The sequence below is a fragment of the Odontomachus brunneus genome, unplaced genomic scaffold (genome assembly GCF_010583005.1).
Source record: "Odontomachus brunneus isolate Ranch 3 - 2012 unplaced genomic scaffold, Obru_v1 Obru_scaffold_076, whole genome shotgun sequence".
Lineage (NCBI taxonomy): Eukaryota > Metazoa > Arthropoda > Insecta > Hymenoptera > Formicidae > Odontomachus > Odontomachus brunneus.
Window position 1 is genome coordinate 1321083 of NW_022639526.1, and position 14229 is coordinate 1335311.

At 38.6% G+C, this 14229-nt stretch overlaps 1 protein-coding gene across 1 annotated transcript in view; it reads right to left on the reverse strand.

The window, feature by feature from the left end:
- Positions 1-14229, reverse strand: part of LOC116847301 (transcription factor Sox-14-like) — a 73706-nt gene that overhangs the window by 11287 nt on the left and 48190 nt on the right. The window lies entirely within an intron of this gene.

Below are 14229 nucleotides of genomic sequence, written 5' to 3' on the forward strand. Positions count from 1 at the left end.
GGGGGGGGGGGAGGAGGGTGGCTCGGGGTGCAACGACGGGGGAGGGCTGGAAGACGTCTCGAATGATAAGGCGATAAAGAGAGAAGGTATAAAACGAGACAAGGGGACTGGTGTGCAAGCGACAACATCTCCCGCTCGCCATAAAGAGGGGGGCCGTGCCGTCGCCATTGAATTTCCGGAAGGCACAGAAATATTCATCTGCCGTAGAAAAGCGAATCTGTGTCACTGCGCAGAAAGAAGAAGAGACGTCGAGTCGCGGCGCGAAGAAGAATAAGAGAAATGAATATATTTTTTCTTAAACGCACAAAGCGGTAATTTCGTGCAGCTGGGAAGAACGAAGAAATTGCATGAACGCGCGAAATTGCGTGACGTAACATTTGCGAGAATAAGACGTATCATAAAAAAAAAAGTTAAGTGAGAAAATGGTGTCAAGGGGGTTAGAATTAAGAAAGAGTATTTGAATTATGTTCATTTAACAAATTTCTACAATTAGGACAAGTTGCGAACTCTCTCGAATCGATCTTGAAATAATTCGAAATAAAAAACGAGGAAATCAATTCGCGAAATTATAAAAACGTCCTTTTACTAAAAAAAAAAATAAGGGACACAGTTTTCGAATTTGGGATAAAGGGGCAGGGCGCGGTAAGATGTTGCAAAGGGAAAAAGAAAAAGGCAGCGCTGAGAGAATGTTTGGGAGGAATTGTTGCACGATTACTTGTTACTCTCGAGATACGTATGCGCTCTGTTGAAGTAACGCGCTGGGATTTGCGGTCGATTCGTGCGCGACAAGGAACAAATACCGTTACCACTGTATCTCGGGGAACATAATGAGGGATCACTTACTACGGAGTGCAGATAAGCGGGCGCGATCGACTGTCACGCGGCCCCATTATTAACCGCACAATAAATTCGCTCTCCAGCGATGTCCGTCAATGAACGAGATACAGCGATCGACTGTCGTTCCGGGGGCCCTTTATCGTCACTTCGTCACACGTTCTGACATTCACGTGCCGTGAATGGGTCTTTTATCGCCCAGCGCCGACAAGAACCGACAAGAAGCTACAAAGGACGACGGTGTTTCCTTTTTTTCGAGCAATTCAACGCCAAATTAACGCAGGAACCCCATACTCGATACACGCTGCTCAAAATAATTAGAGGTGTCACTTTTTCAAGTGTCTCTAAGTTGCTTATAAGTTTCTGATGCTTTTTGGCAGAAGTTTTTCAACGATATGTAGCGTGCAATCGACGGAAGGTCGGAAGAAATTATCAGTCGGTTGCATACTATCTCATATAATAGTTTGATTATACTATGACATGTTCTTATTCGATTTTATATGTGAGAGATTTTTCTCATAGATTTTGGACGAATTTCGAACACTTGTAACTTCTTATTGATCACAGTTATTTAATTACATTTACTTAATTTTCCGAGATTTGCACACGGATTACTTGGCGTTAAGGTTCGAATTCTGCGATCCGAAATTTGCGAGCAGAGGATGGCAAGGAGGACATTTGCACAAAACACGGCAGGGCGGACTAAGTGACTTTTCACGATTCCGACGTCACCGAGGATAGGGTGTAGCGGAAACGGGGTAGTGGTGGTAGTAGGCGAGGGGTAACATTTCGCATCTTACTCTCCGTTACGGCTTCTTCCTCCCTCGTCGAGCATAAGGGGGGTGCCACGCGACCGCTGATTATACCATTCATCGACTGACACGGTCCGAAAGGGGGTTGCGAGCGTAAACGCCGTAACATCTAATGTACCCCCTTCTTGTTTCCCGCCTACTACGACCCTGAATGCTCGTTCATCAATGAAACAATTCGGTTCCTCAACGTTCCACCGTTGGCATCTTAAGATCACCTTCTCTCCTACGCTGAACCCCCCTATTAATTGCAACATCCACCTGATAGGCACGTGTGCGCGAAATTTTACCATTCGTGTACGTAACTGCCCCCTTTTAAGCCTCGGATAATATCGTATCGCACTCGACGTGCCTTCCAGATCGGCCACGAGGGCAATAGTGACGTCAATCATTAATATCGAGCGGCACGTTTCGGAGAACGCAATGCCCGATGATTTTGGTATGCGACATGACGTTTATTTATTTCTTTAATTTTTAATGATAGAACGAGAAGCGCTACATATAAATGCTTTGATTTTACATAGAATATTTTCACAAATCCGTGAACACGTAGCTCAAACGTGACAAAATTTTAGGATTGGATAAGGAAAGTTTTGTTTCTAAGCGCAAAGAAAAAATTGTCATTATTCTGGATGATAAATTTCATGCGCTTACGCAGAAATCGCAGAAATCGCGGTGGCACAAAAACAATGCATGTGACAGAGCAGGACATGATCAGTAATGATTGCTGAAGCGACAACAAACGCGCTCCACGAGGAAGGGGTTGACAGAAGTCGAGAGGGGTGAAGACGACAGGGGGCGGTCGAGAGTAGGCGACGGTGTGGCGTCGAAAAGCTCGCTGATTACTCTATTGTCGAGCCGGTTGTTTCAGTTAATCGCAACGCGCCGTAGACTTTTGTTGTCCTTTTATGCGTTTGCAGCCTACATTCAGTCTAATGCATCCATCTTAATGCCGTTAATGCAATCGAGAGTTACATTTTTTAAGAGAGAATGAGAGGAAGAAGAACAATTTTTGACAGTAAAATTGCTCCAAAAAGTATATTCCCCCTCGGGATGACAAATTCGTTAAAATCTGTTGCCCAAAATGTACACAAATGATACTGAAAATTATACTAATTTAGACGAGGAAAATTGTAGTTAAGTCGGAGTTATAGTTTTTACCGAGGGATCCATACTTCGCCTCGTAATTTTTCCAAATCTAGATTTTGTTTGAGAATCTGCAGAGATTACATCCCGAGGTCACATCACAGGACACGGATGATATCTTAGAGAGTACCGTGAAGGAATTGATTCCGCGAGAAACTTCCGCTGTGCCGCGGGACACTCTGTGTGTGTGTGTGTGTGTGTGTGTGTGTGTGGGTGTCAAGGAGTCTCCACGGTGGGATTGCATCATAAATCTCGTCGTAAACGAGACTCGATTGTCTCTCTCTCCCTCTCCTTCTCCTCCCTCTCTCTCTCTCTCTCTCTCATTCTCTCTCTCTATGTATCGTTTCTCCAGCGGCCGGGCGAAAATCGAATTCCGTTTTGTTTGGACGAATCTATACCGGCATTCGGTATTCAGAGCGCGGCCCTCGACATATCAAAATAGAGCGTGCACAATAAGTTATTCGGCCGAACAAAATCGCGAGGAGGTCGCGCGGCGGGGGAGAGACTGTGGGTGGCGACGCGACTAGGGAGAGGGATGGAAGGGTAGTATTTTATAGAGTCCCGTTCGGGTTACATACCATGAATATATCGCGCGGAAAAAGGGTGGCGGGCGCGCGCGGATGGCGGGGTTGGTTGGACTCGCGTGTGACTGGAATACGTCAACGAGGGTTCGCGGGGATGAGCCACTACCCACGGCAACGCACGTATACTAATCTTCGTTCGCTGTTTGACCAGGCGCGTTTGTGAATGTCCTTTGATGTTTAACACGGAGACTTCTCGCCCTTTTCGCGCGCGGTTTCGTCTCTCCGCTCGCGGGAATTTCGTCGGGGCAGCGAAAGAATGACTTCCGTCATTCGTGTTGAAGACACTGGAAGGATATGCGAATGAATGCGGACGAGAAGACTTTCGGCTCAGCTCCGGCCTCGTAATTCCGGCTTCATTTATCTTAATTAGCACAAGTCAAAGAGAGAGTACAAGCATGAAACGTACGCGGAGACGGGTGCATTCACTTCGGAATATTGTGCGAACGTGACGCGGTACATCGCACGGGAATCACTCAAAACATCCATTATGCATCGGGGTGTATCGCGCGCGTATACGAATGCCCAGCTGGACATAAAGGAGTCGAGACATCGGGCCTGGCGAGAACGACCTCGCGGCCTCAGGGGGAAAAAGAGAGAGTCCTGTCACGCGATAGATACCCCCGCGATTATGCTCGCGCCGCGTCTCAGCGTCGACGTCGTCGTACTATTAATAATAATCGGAAAATAATTATCCGCGCGGGTTGGAGTGGCCGGGGAGCGGCTGCGCCGGCTGTATGTGTGTGTGTGTGGGTGGCAAACCGTGCACGCCCGTGAATCGGCGCTAATTGTGAGGAATGGACTCGCGCGTGTCGGCCGATCGCTGATTCGACATATGAACGCTTTCATGACGGACGAGGCCGCGCACTAACGATCCGGCGAGCCATTCTTACGACATCAGGACGACGATCCTGCGAGCGTAAAGCTGCGTCGGAGGTGAGGACGAGCATCGTGAGCACCTTCCGAGACCACCTACGACGAGCTTCCATGTTACTTTTGGAAAATGAGCGACTTACTCGAGACACTGTTTATTCGCCGTTGTTTAAGTGCCACTAACAATGAAATAAATCAACAATTGTATAAACAAAGATTTTGATGGATTTATGGATGACAGAAACGTCGAGGTGACGCATGTCTTAAGTAAAGAGACACGAGAACGCGCGGTGGTGCAGCGAGAACTTGAGAAAACGGCCGTGCCATCCTTTAAAGAGTCGGGCGCGAAATTGCCGGACTCTGCACGCGACCCGACAAAGATATCCACTCCGGGCAATAGAGGACAATGGCGGACTGTCGGCATTACGGGGGACATTGTCGTGGCTCGATATGAGCCCCGTTGCCTCGGGTATACAAGCAGCAATATCGAGTTCCTGCCAACCGACCCTCGAACCAACTCTCCTCCCCTACCTTCTTGGTCACCTTTTACGCACTTCGTGATCCTCAAAGTAGCAAATCGTCGAGGCAAAAAAATGAACATTTGTTTGCTTCCGTCTACATCTGTTTTGCTTTAACAATAAAAATCGTGCTCGATCTCTCGATTTGAATAATTTGGTAGCGCATATTAGTATTTTTAGTAAATTTAGTACAAATACATATTTTTTTGCAGTTATATTTCATTTATATTCTACGTTATTGATGTAATTATGAAATTTCGGAGATTTTCTTAAGGGTAGGCTCTTTCCTCAATATTTGACATATATTTGACATATTAAAAGAAAAAATATTCAAAATATCTAAAATATAAGAAATATTTATGAAAAATAAATATATCTTATTTAAAATGTAAAATATATTTATTTTCAATGAATACTAATAACACATATTCACTTGTATTAATATATATCTTTTTACGTTGAGAAAAATTTTTATTTAAATAAAAAGATATATTTTCTTAAAACTATTGCTTTTTAAAAAAAATTATATATTCGTATTCTCAATTATATATTCCAACAAACTAATTTAGATTCAAATAAATATGTTATTAGTACCCACCAAATAAATATTTTGTATTTTCCAGATATTTTTTTTCATTCAGTGCATAGTTTATCTTTTAAACTGAATTATATTACTCACACTTTTCCTGCTACTAAGGATCGTTCTTTTTTATTATTAAAATATTACGAGGAAATATATATTTTTTGTATTTTTGTTTTAAATATTTATATAGAATTTGTATGTGTCGTATTTTGCACAATTTTGGATTATATTTTCCTCAATCTCCCACCATCCTTTTATAATTTAAAGGTTATTTTAGTTTTTAATTTTCGACAAACCTCTCGTGCTTATCCGATCGAACGTATGCGTTCATAAACGCGGCTATTGTGACGGTCGAGTTTTTTGCGAAGGGCGCGAATAAGCCCTTTATCGGTCTGACCCTGTATACACGCGCGAATGGCTGTCTGTGACAACGGCCCTTTTTCCAATTATCGACTCGATCGACCCTTTCCAGTTGATTCTCGCGCCGAACTCGAACCATAATACTGCGTGACACACAGCGGCCTTGATAATGCTTTCTCTGTCTATGAGTGAAAGTAATAGTGATTCTAATGCAACTATGCGACGGAGACTTTTCCTCGTTGCCCATTCGTATCCTCATTAATGAAGTGAACACTATAACACTCCCACATTTCGCGGTTACAGTTAATTAATGTAATAATATACCGCGACAAAATAAACGACATATTATCACGTTGCGGAACAATGTACGTGCATTAAAGAGTAAATATGCGCTATTCGCAGATAGTTTTTGTTAGATTAAACGGAGCTCTCTCGGAGGCGTCGAGTTAATTTGATCATCTGTTATTTTACGGTCACGTTAACGCTGTGCGCTGTTTACTTTATTGTCACTGTAACGTTAAATTCGCGTGAGAGTACAAGTGCGCGCATTCTTCTCTTTCCTACCACCGCCGCAATTTCATGCAAACGCAATGGAATGATATAAATTTCGCACGCCTTGTTCTTTAACGCCAGAGTTCGGTGATATCATTGACACGTTACCCGGTGTAATCATTGACTCGCGGAAATGTCGATAAGAACTTTATCGAGTTCATGGGAAAGATAAACGAGCCGGGCGATTCCTCGCTCTGTGTCTTCTTATAAAGACCATAAAAAATACAATTATTTGACTTCGAGGGGTTATCAGAGATATTGATAACATATCTTCGATAATCGAGTTGCGCGTAACGTATCGTTACATTGAGAATTTAGGTTATGAAAATCACGCAACATTGACGATCTTATTTTTGACAACAAGACGTTGAACACGTTGATTTTAGAAAATTTTGAATACAGCATATTTTGAAATAAAAATTTGTATCGAGAGTTTGTTTCGTTTAAAATTTAATTTAGATAAAACTTAGATAAAATTGATATATATGTGTGTATATGTGTGTGATAATGTTATCTACAAAACAAAACATATATACATAAGAAAGGACATTTGGGATACCTATATAAGTTGACTGAGAAAGTTAGTTTGTTGATATTTTATTATAATATGACATAAACTAAGTTCCAAATGACACAACGTAAGTCTTCGAAACTTATTACACTCTAGCCACGCAAACGTATCGTAAACACTTCAACGGATTTTGCAATAATTTCCTTGTCACAACTGCCAATTGTCAATTCCATTAATTCTCTCGCGATCTGCGCTTTTTCGGCAGATTATTCTGTCACTAGTAACCGCAAATTTGCGCGACGAGTCATTTCCGCGGCGAATCTTCTTAGGCGATTCTCATTCGAATTCGCGTCTTTCATTCTTCCTCGAGAATAACGCGTCCCTTTACTGGCGCGGTAAGCCAGCAGCGTTATCGGAGGAACTTTCCTTTTCCACGACCGTGGAGAAAAAAGGACAATTCCGTATTATTGTATTATATCCGGAGAGAGTTCGGTGCGCCTGCAAAAATTGCCTCTTCCGTGGTTATCGTATCATCCCGCACGCGATTGACTTTCGCGACAAAACTCTTTCTCCCCCCTCTCTCTCTCTCTCTCTCTCTCTCTCTCTTTCTTCCCCCAGACTGTAGAGGAAATATAACAATTTGTAGAAGACCCTCCTATCGTAATGCGTACAGAATATGATTTCCGTGAAATATTGTAATTATAATCTAAAAAAAGATTTTGACACATGATCGATAAAAATAACGTATAATATCTCCACAATCATTCTAAATAGGAAGCTTAAAATTTAGAAAATTATCCCCATAACGCGTTCTTTAATGCGACTTTTAATCGACGCAACATACTTGGGTTATCAAACACGGTGTGCGCAAATGAACTCGGCAGCTCCATTTCCGTTATCCTTGCAAGAGCTCGAGTTACGATAATGGCGTGCGTTTAATATAAGAATCAGTCGTGCCGTTGCAATCTGCGGCAGACATAGGTAATTGCTTGCGGAGTTCTCGTTATTGCGATTGCTATCAGCCTCGCCTTCCGAAATCCCAACTGCTCCGTACTCGCACGAGAATACAATATTACGGTGCGGCGCAATTATATTACGGAGGATTGTCGGTAATAGGAACGTACCGGGCGCACGCGTGTCAATATTTCTTTTCGTCCTAATAAACAAATATCGCAATATATTCGATTTTTAAATTATCTTTCATACATTATGTTTCTTATTTATTTTCAAATACTGGAAGTGTCTAAAGAAAATATAATTCTAAGGATGTTTTTATTGACTTTTATATGTTTGCTCGTCATATTATCTTATCTTGTTTATTGTATTACAAATTGCGTTATAGGGAATAATACTCAATAATTGAAGTGAAATTACAATCAATTCGGAATCTTAAAAATATTTTATTCATATCACAACATAATCGATTTTTAAACTGTCTTTCATATATTATGTTTCATATATTATGTTTCTTATTTATTTTCAAATACTAGAAATGCCTAAAGAAAATATAATTCTAAGTATGTTTTTACTAACTTTTATATCTGCTTGCTCGTCATATCATCTTATCTTGTTTATTTTATTACAAATTGCGTTATGGGGAATAATACTCGATAATTAAAGTGAAATTATACTCAACTCGGAATCTTAAGAATATTTTACTCAAGATAAGAATTCTAGTTCTATATGAATGAAATCATTTTTTAATCTTTATGAATCTTTCAATCGATTAGAATAAATTTATTCTGCAAATTTGCTTTTTAATTTCGAGTAAAAATACTCACTCGACGACCCAAAGTGGAGGATTCACTTGAATTTAAATAACTCAACTTTGTCTCATGTTTGTTATCCAAATAATCATATCTATGGAATTTAAGTTATCGTATAATAATATTCCAAAGAAAGTGTGTTACACTATTATGACTATGATTCCTTGACAAATACTGAGTAACAGTGACTAATACACAAAATGCTCATATTGAACCCTGCAATAAGTAATTTTGGATTTTTCATATAAAATGAAATAAAGATATTTTTATGTCATTATAATTATATAAAACAAAAAATGCGCCATATGGATCTACGAGCTTTTGCCATTCTTTCCATACATTGTTTTATAAAATTATAGCAGTATAAAAATATAGTTGTCACATTTTACCTGAAAAATTCTAAGTTACTTCTTATATAACCCAATAAATCCGTCAACAAAATCTTCCCGATAGTAACTTTTTTTCTGTCCTCATTTCTCTCTTACCTCTTTCTCGCATCTCCCTCTCTTCTCTCTCTTTCCTAAGAGAGAATGATAGTGCGATACAGATAAAGTTATATCGAAGCCGAGAAACTAGCGACGCGCATAAACACCTCGTACACGTTTCGTCGCGGAAATGAAGCGAATCGGCAGATACCGTGTGGGAACATTAGAGACGCTATCTGATACGGCCGAGGCGTTTAGGAATTACTAGACAGTCGTTTGCGCCTACTATGAATTTCTATGCTTGCGTGTCACGACTGGTCGCGTTCTTCAACGTGTTACAATCGCGATTTTTACGATCAATCTTCTGACATTTATCCGTTGCGATTCGATCGCATGGTTTGATGCCAAAGAAACATTTTTCACAACAAGAAAAAAATATTCGCCTTCAAATATACGATTTGAAAAAATCGTGGATAATGTGTCACGTTTTTCTGATGCGTTTACTTTGCGTCAAGAACTGATTTTGATCACTTGTTCGTTGCCTATATCATTGTTTTGAGGTCACATGGCGAAATGAACATCTCTTCGTTAATTAAACATTAACCCATTAACGTCCAAATGTGCTGAAATTTTACGTTGATTTAAGCCATTTATTTTACTACGGAAATGAGGTTTGTTGTTTATAAAAAGTACCATTCCTACCAATTTCATTGTCGCTTTATCGAATAGCGTTGAGAAAATAAAAAAAAATTGCAATTTATACAAAATTTTTGCAAAATAAAATAAAAAAACGCATGTTTTTAGGGCTAATTTTTTCTTTTTTCGTTATTTTCTCCATACAATTATGTTAGTATCTCTTGAGAAAATCTAAAACGTGTTCCCGACACTTTAACTTAAAAAAATATGCTATGGATATTTTTTTCATTAACATGGCGGTACCAAAATAGCGATCGATTTGAAGCGTTTAATTCGAATTTTCATTTATATTTGGTTATCGAAATTGTTTTAGGGTTAATATTATTACAAAATTACATCGTAATTTATATAGTAATTGCACAGTAAAATAATTTCGATAACCAAATATAAACAAAAATTCGAATTAAAAATCAACCGCCATTTTGGTACCGCCATGTTTGTTGAAAAAAATACCCATGGCATATTTTTTAAGTTAAAGTGTCGGGAACACATTTTAGGTATTTTCCAGAGCGATACTAACACGTTTTTATGGAGAAAATAGTAGAAAAAGAAAAAATTAGCCCTAAAAGCATGCATTTTTATTTTTTTAATTTTATTTTGCAAAAATTTTGCATAAATTGCGATTTTTTTTTTAATTTTCTCAACGCTATTCGATAGAGCGACATCGAAATGGGTAGGAATGGTACTCTTTATAAACAACAGACCTCATTTCCATAGTAAAATAAATGGCTCAAATCAATGTAAAATTTCAGCACATTTAGGCGTTAATGGATTAATATCCTGTATGTCGGAACATTAATATTATATTATTTTATCGCTTTTTTGAATTCTCCCTCGAAAATTGAACTGTTAAAATGCATCAATATTATCAACCTCTGTACTTGCGCGGTACTGAGAAGTAAGCAACGATTTAAATCGGGGCAGACAATCAGAACCGCAGAAAAGAGTCACACAATAATGAGTTTTCATACCTTTTTCGATACAGCACATTGTATACTGAGCAATACTGCATCTTAACTTGGCCCTGATGGCCAATGATATACAGGGATAGACTTGGATTTTCTACCCTTTGTACTTCTGCGGCTAATACGGATCCAATTCGGATTCGCCGTACGCGGTACGGTGCCATCAAAATCCTTAAATCCTGTTTGCGCCCATTGTCCAGCCACTGGCCGGTCCTTCGTCCTTTCGGAACACTGGCCACCCACTACCACACCAGAGCGGCGATTCATCCCTTCTTTACATTAGTTGGTACGAGTTTCTCTTTTTTCTCCGTGTTTCACATTGATTTTATATTATCGATTAATTATTTTTATTGTGTCTGTGAAGTGTCTAGGATATCCTTTCACGTTTAGGGCATGTTCTTGTTCATAAAAAGTGAATTGAATCTCAAAAAGGAGTACATAACAATTTTTAGAATTATTGATTTTCTTATAAATAATTACAATAATGGTAAACTGTATATATTTTTATCGTTATATATTTTTGTTGGTAAAAAATTTAGGATTTTATATTTTTTAGTTCCTTGATTTATCGAAAGGTTTCGTTTTTACCGATAAACAATACATATTTATCGACGTCTACTAAACGAAATTGCCCGACGCATGGTAAAGTACGTTACAGTGTCCTGCAATGAATTTGAACCGTTTTCAAACGATATTAACTTAAGGTATTGAATTGACTATAAAACAATGTAAAAATAAAAGGATATTTTGGTGCCTCTTCAAATAGAAAATTATTTCATCAGCAGAGAATTTACCGTTCATCGATTAGTCGGAGCATCGAGCTTGAAGGCTTCCTTCAAGATGGCAACTGTTCAACTAAAAAACTAAATAATCTCAACGATAAAAGTCACAATGCATATGCGCGTTTATTATAATTTTAATTTAGTAATATGATAATAATTTAACATCAATTCATTGATGTTACTCTCAATTAATTAGTCGTGATGTCTCCAGAAATTTGATTTTAGGAATTATCCGTAAATAAATAAATTGTACATATTTTTGCAATGAGAAGATGTTAATACTGAGTATAGTTAGTTAATAATTGACTCGTGGGGTCACTTACGATTAGCGAAAAGAGTTTGATCGTCATTGTTCTGTTTATTTTATTAATACTCGATTTTTTTAACCATCGTTATCATTATTATCACCGCTGTTATTCGCATGGCCATTATCGTGCAGCAAACCAAAGTTTTCGCAAACAGAGGGAAATTTGTCGGCGGATTAATTACTCGATTTGAGACGCGGTGAATTTTTTGCATTTGCGAATCGCGCTGAATTAAAGCGACACATGTACACCACGCGTGTCGGAATGTGCGACGGGGGAATTCCCTTTTTTCTTCTCGCATGCCAGACCACCGTGTCAGTGTGTCGACGCGCTTAATTGGCTCGTTATATTAATTGAATTTCATTATCCGTCGGCATAACAATGAACACCGTCGTTCAACGAACGAGAATGAGCGGGCCGAGCAGCCGCATTTTCCGCGCTTGATTACCGAAAAACGTTTCACGCGCGTTCGCCGAGCCGGCGCGATTCAAAAAACGCAGACAATCCGAGCGTCACAAATCGCACAGGCGTTTTCGACCGCTGCGAAAATATTGTGCGTGAGTGTAATGTTCCGTGCACGTCCGCTGATTGATCTTGCATCATAATTTTTCCTACGATAAAGCGCGATCGGTGTAAAATGGGTTTATGTTGAAATTATTGTGTGAACGGAATTTTGTTGATTTTAATTTCTTATTTAAATACGTGCACCTATAAATCTCGCAAATTTATTTCAGAATTACGTTTGTGATATATCCGACGCAATGAATATTTGTTTTATACCAAATAAGCGAATATAAAGAGAGGGGAAGCACAAATATCCTGAGAGAAAAACCATATTGTTCTATGGAAAAAGTAATATTAAAAATATGGATTTGCACGGGGAGAATTTTATAGTAAAAATTACTGTAGAATTTCGTAGAAATGGATCGTAGAAATGGATCGACATTCTGTAATAATTGACTACCCTTTCATTTCATATGTATTACTTATATTTTAGGAATTGAAACGAGCTATTAAAATAACTATGAACCGAAACGAAGAACTGAATTTTAGGAACTGAAATGAGAGATTAAAATTTACCTTATTTCCAGCGAAATTTACTATGTGCTTTAGCAAGACAGAACTCACTAACAGTCTATTTCTGCACTACTACACTGAGAAAAAAAATATCTAAAAAATAAGAAATATTTATTTGAATGATGAAAGTACTAATAACATATTTATTTATATTAATAATTTTTAAATAAGAAGATATATATTTTCTTGAAATCTTAGCTTTTTATGAAAATAATTGTTTTTTCTATTTAAATAAAATAAATTAGATTTAAGTAAATATGTTATTAGTACTCACAAAATAAATATTTTTTATTTTGTCTTTCAGTGTATAAACACAGTAAAATTGAAAAGAAATTTACATGAAAAAAGCTACAATATATTCTCACTATGTAAGATTATTTTTAACATTATAGTAGTAATTATCATAAAAACATTTTTTTCGATTACAATCATTTCTCTAAGTAAACTGTGTCACAAATATTAAAACATTTTTCTCTCAGTGTAGAAGAAGCTTTTAATGAATCGTCGAAAAATTTCGATGTTTTTTATCAAAGCGATTGAATCAGGTAAATCCTTCGTACTTGCGAGTACGAAGTGCGAGATGATTTCAATTCTGAGATGTCAAAGGATTCTATTTTGGACAACATAGCAGTATTGCCAAATAAATTGTAATACTTAAATAAATAAATTAATACTTTTTTACCGCGTACAATTTACATGATAAGAATACGCATAACCGAGAATAGTGCGACATCCCCGGGTTAATTGATCATTTCACGTTAGCGATTGAAGGTTGAATCGAGCGCGGCGTCGCTTTTCCGACATGTTTCTTTGGCATCTCTCGCCGTGGCCGATTTATGCGGCTGACAGCGGCTATTGTCCGCGCCCGGGACTGTCATTGTCCATTCAAACAAATTGACCACCGGCCGGCCGGCCGGTCCATTGAGCAATCTGCACAGAGAAAAGGGAGAAAAATGGCGTCACCGCGCACAGGCAGATGCGGTGGAAAAACTCTCGCGTCAGAAATTCCCCTACTGTCTTATTATGAGACCTTCCCGCGGATCGTAAATCTCTTCCCGCGAATCGGCCGATCTCGTGCACGCACGAATAAACAGTCGCGAACAAAACGTGTCCTGATAGTTTCCCGCGAGGTTTACAAAATACCGCCCTTTATCCCAAAAAGGGATGGCTGAAAAGGGAAAATTTCGTTGTGCAGAACTGCTTCCTGATCTTTCAGCGTCCGTCTAGCACCACCATTTGTGCGCTCGCAGTGAATCGTTTCCTTTTAAAAATGGAGCTACTAAATCGGCCCCTTTTTATAAGATGAATGAAAATAAGCGCGTCAAGAGGGAGGTTTACATCCCTTCAATTATGGTAAGTATGTTTAATTTAATTTATTTATAGAAATTTTTCTTATTCCATTAACACCGTGCCAGTAAAATTTACATTTCTTTGATTCTATTTTGC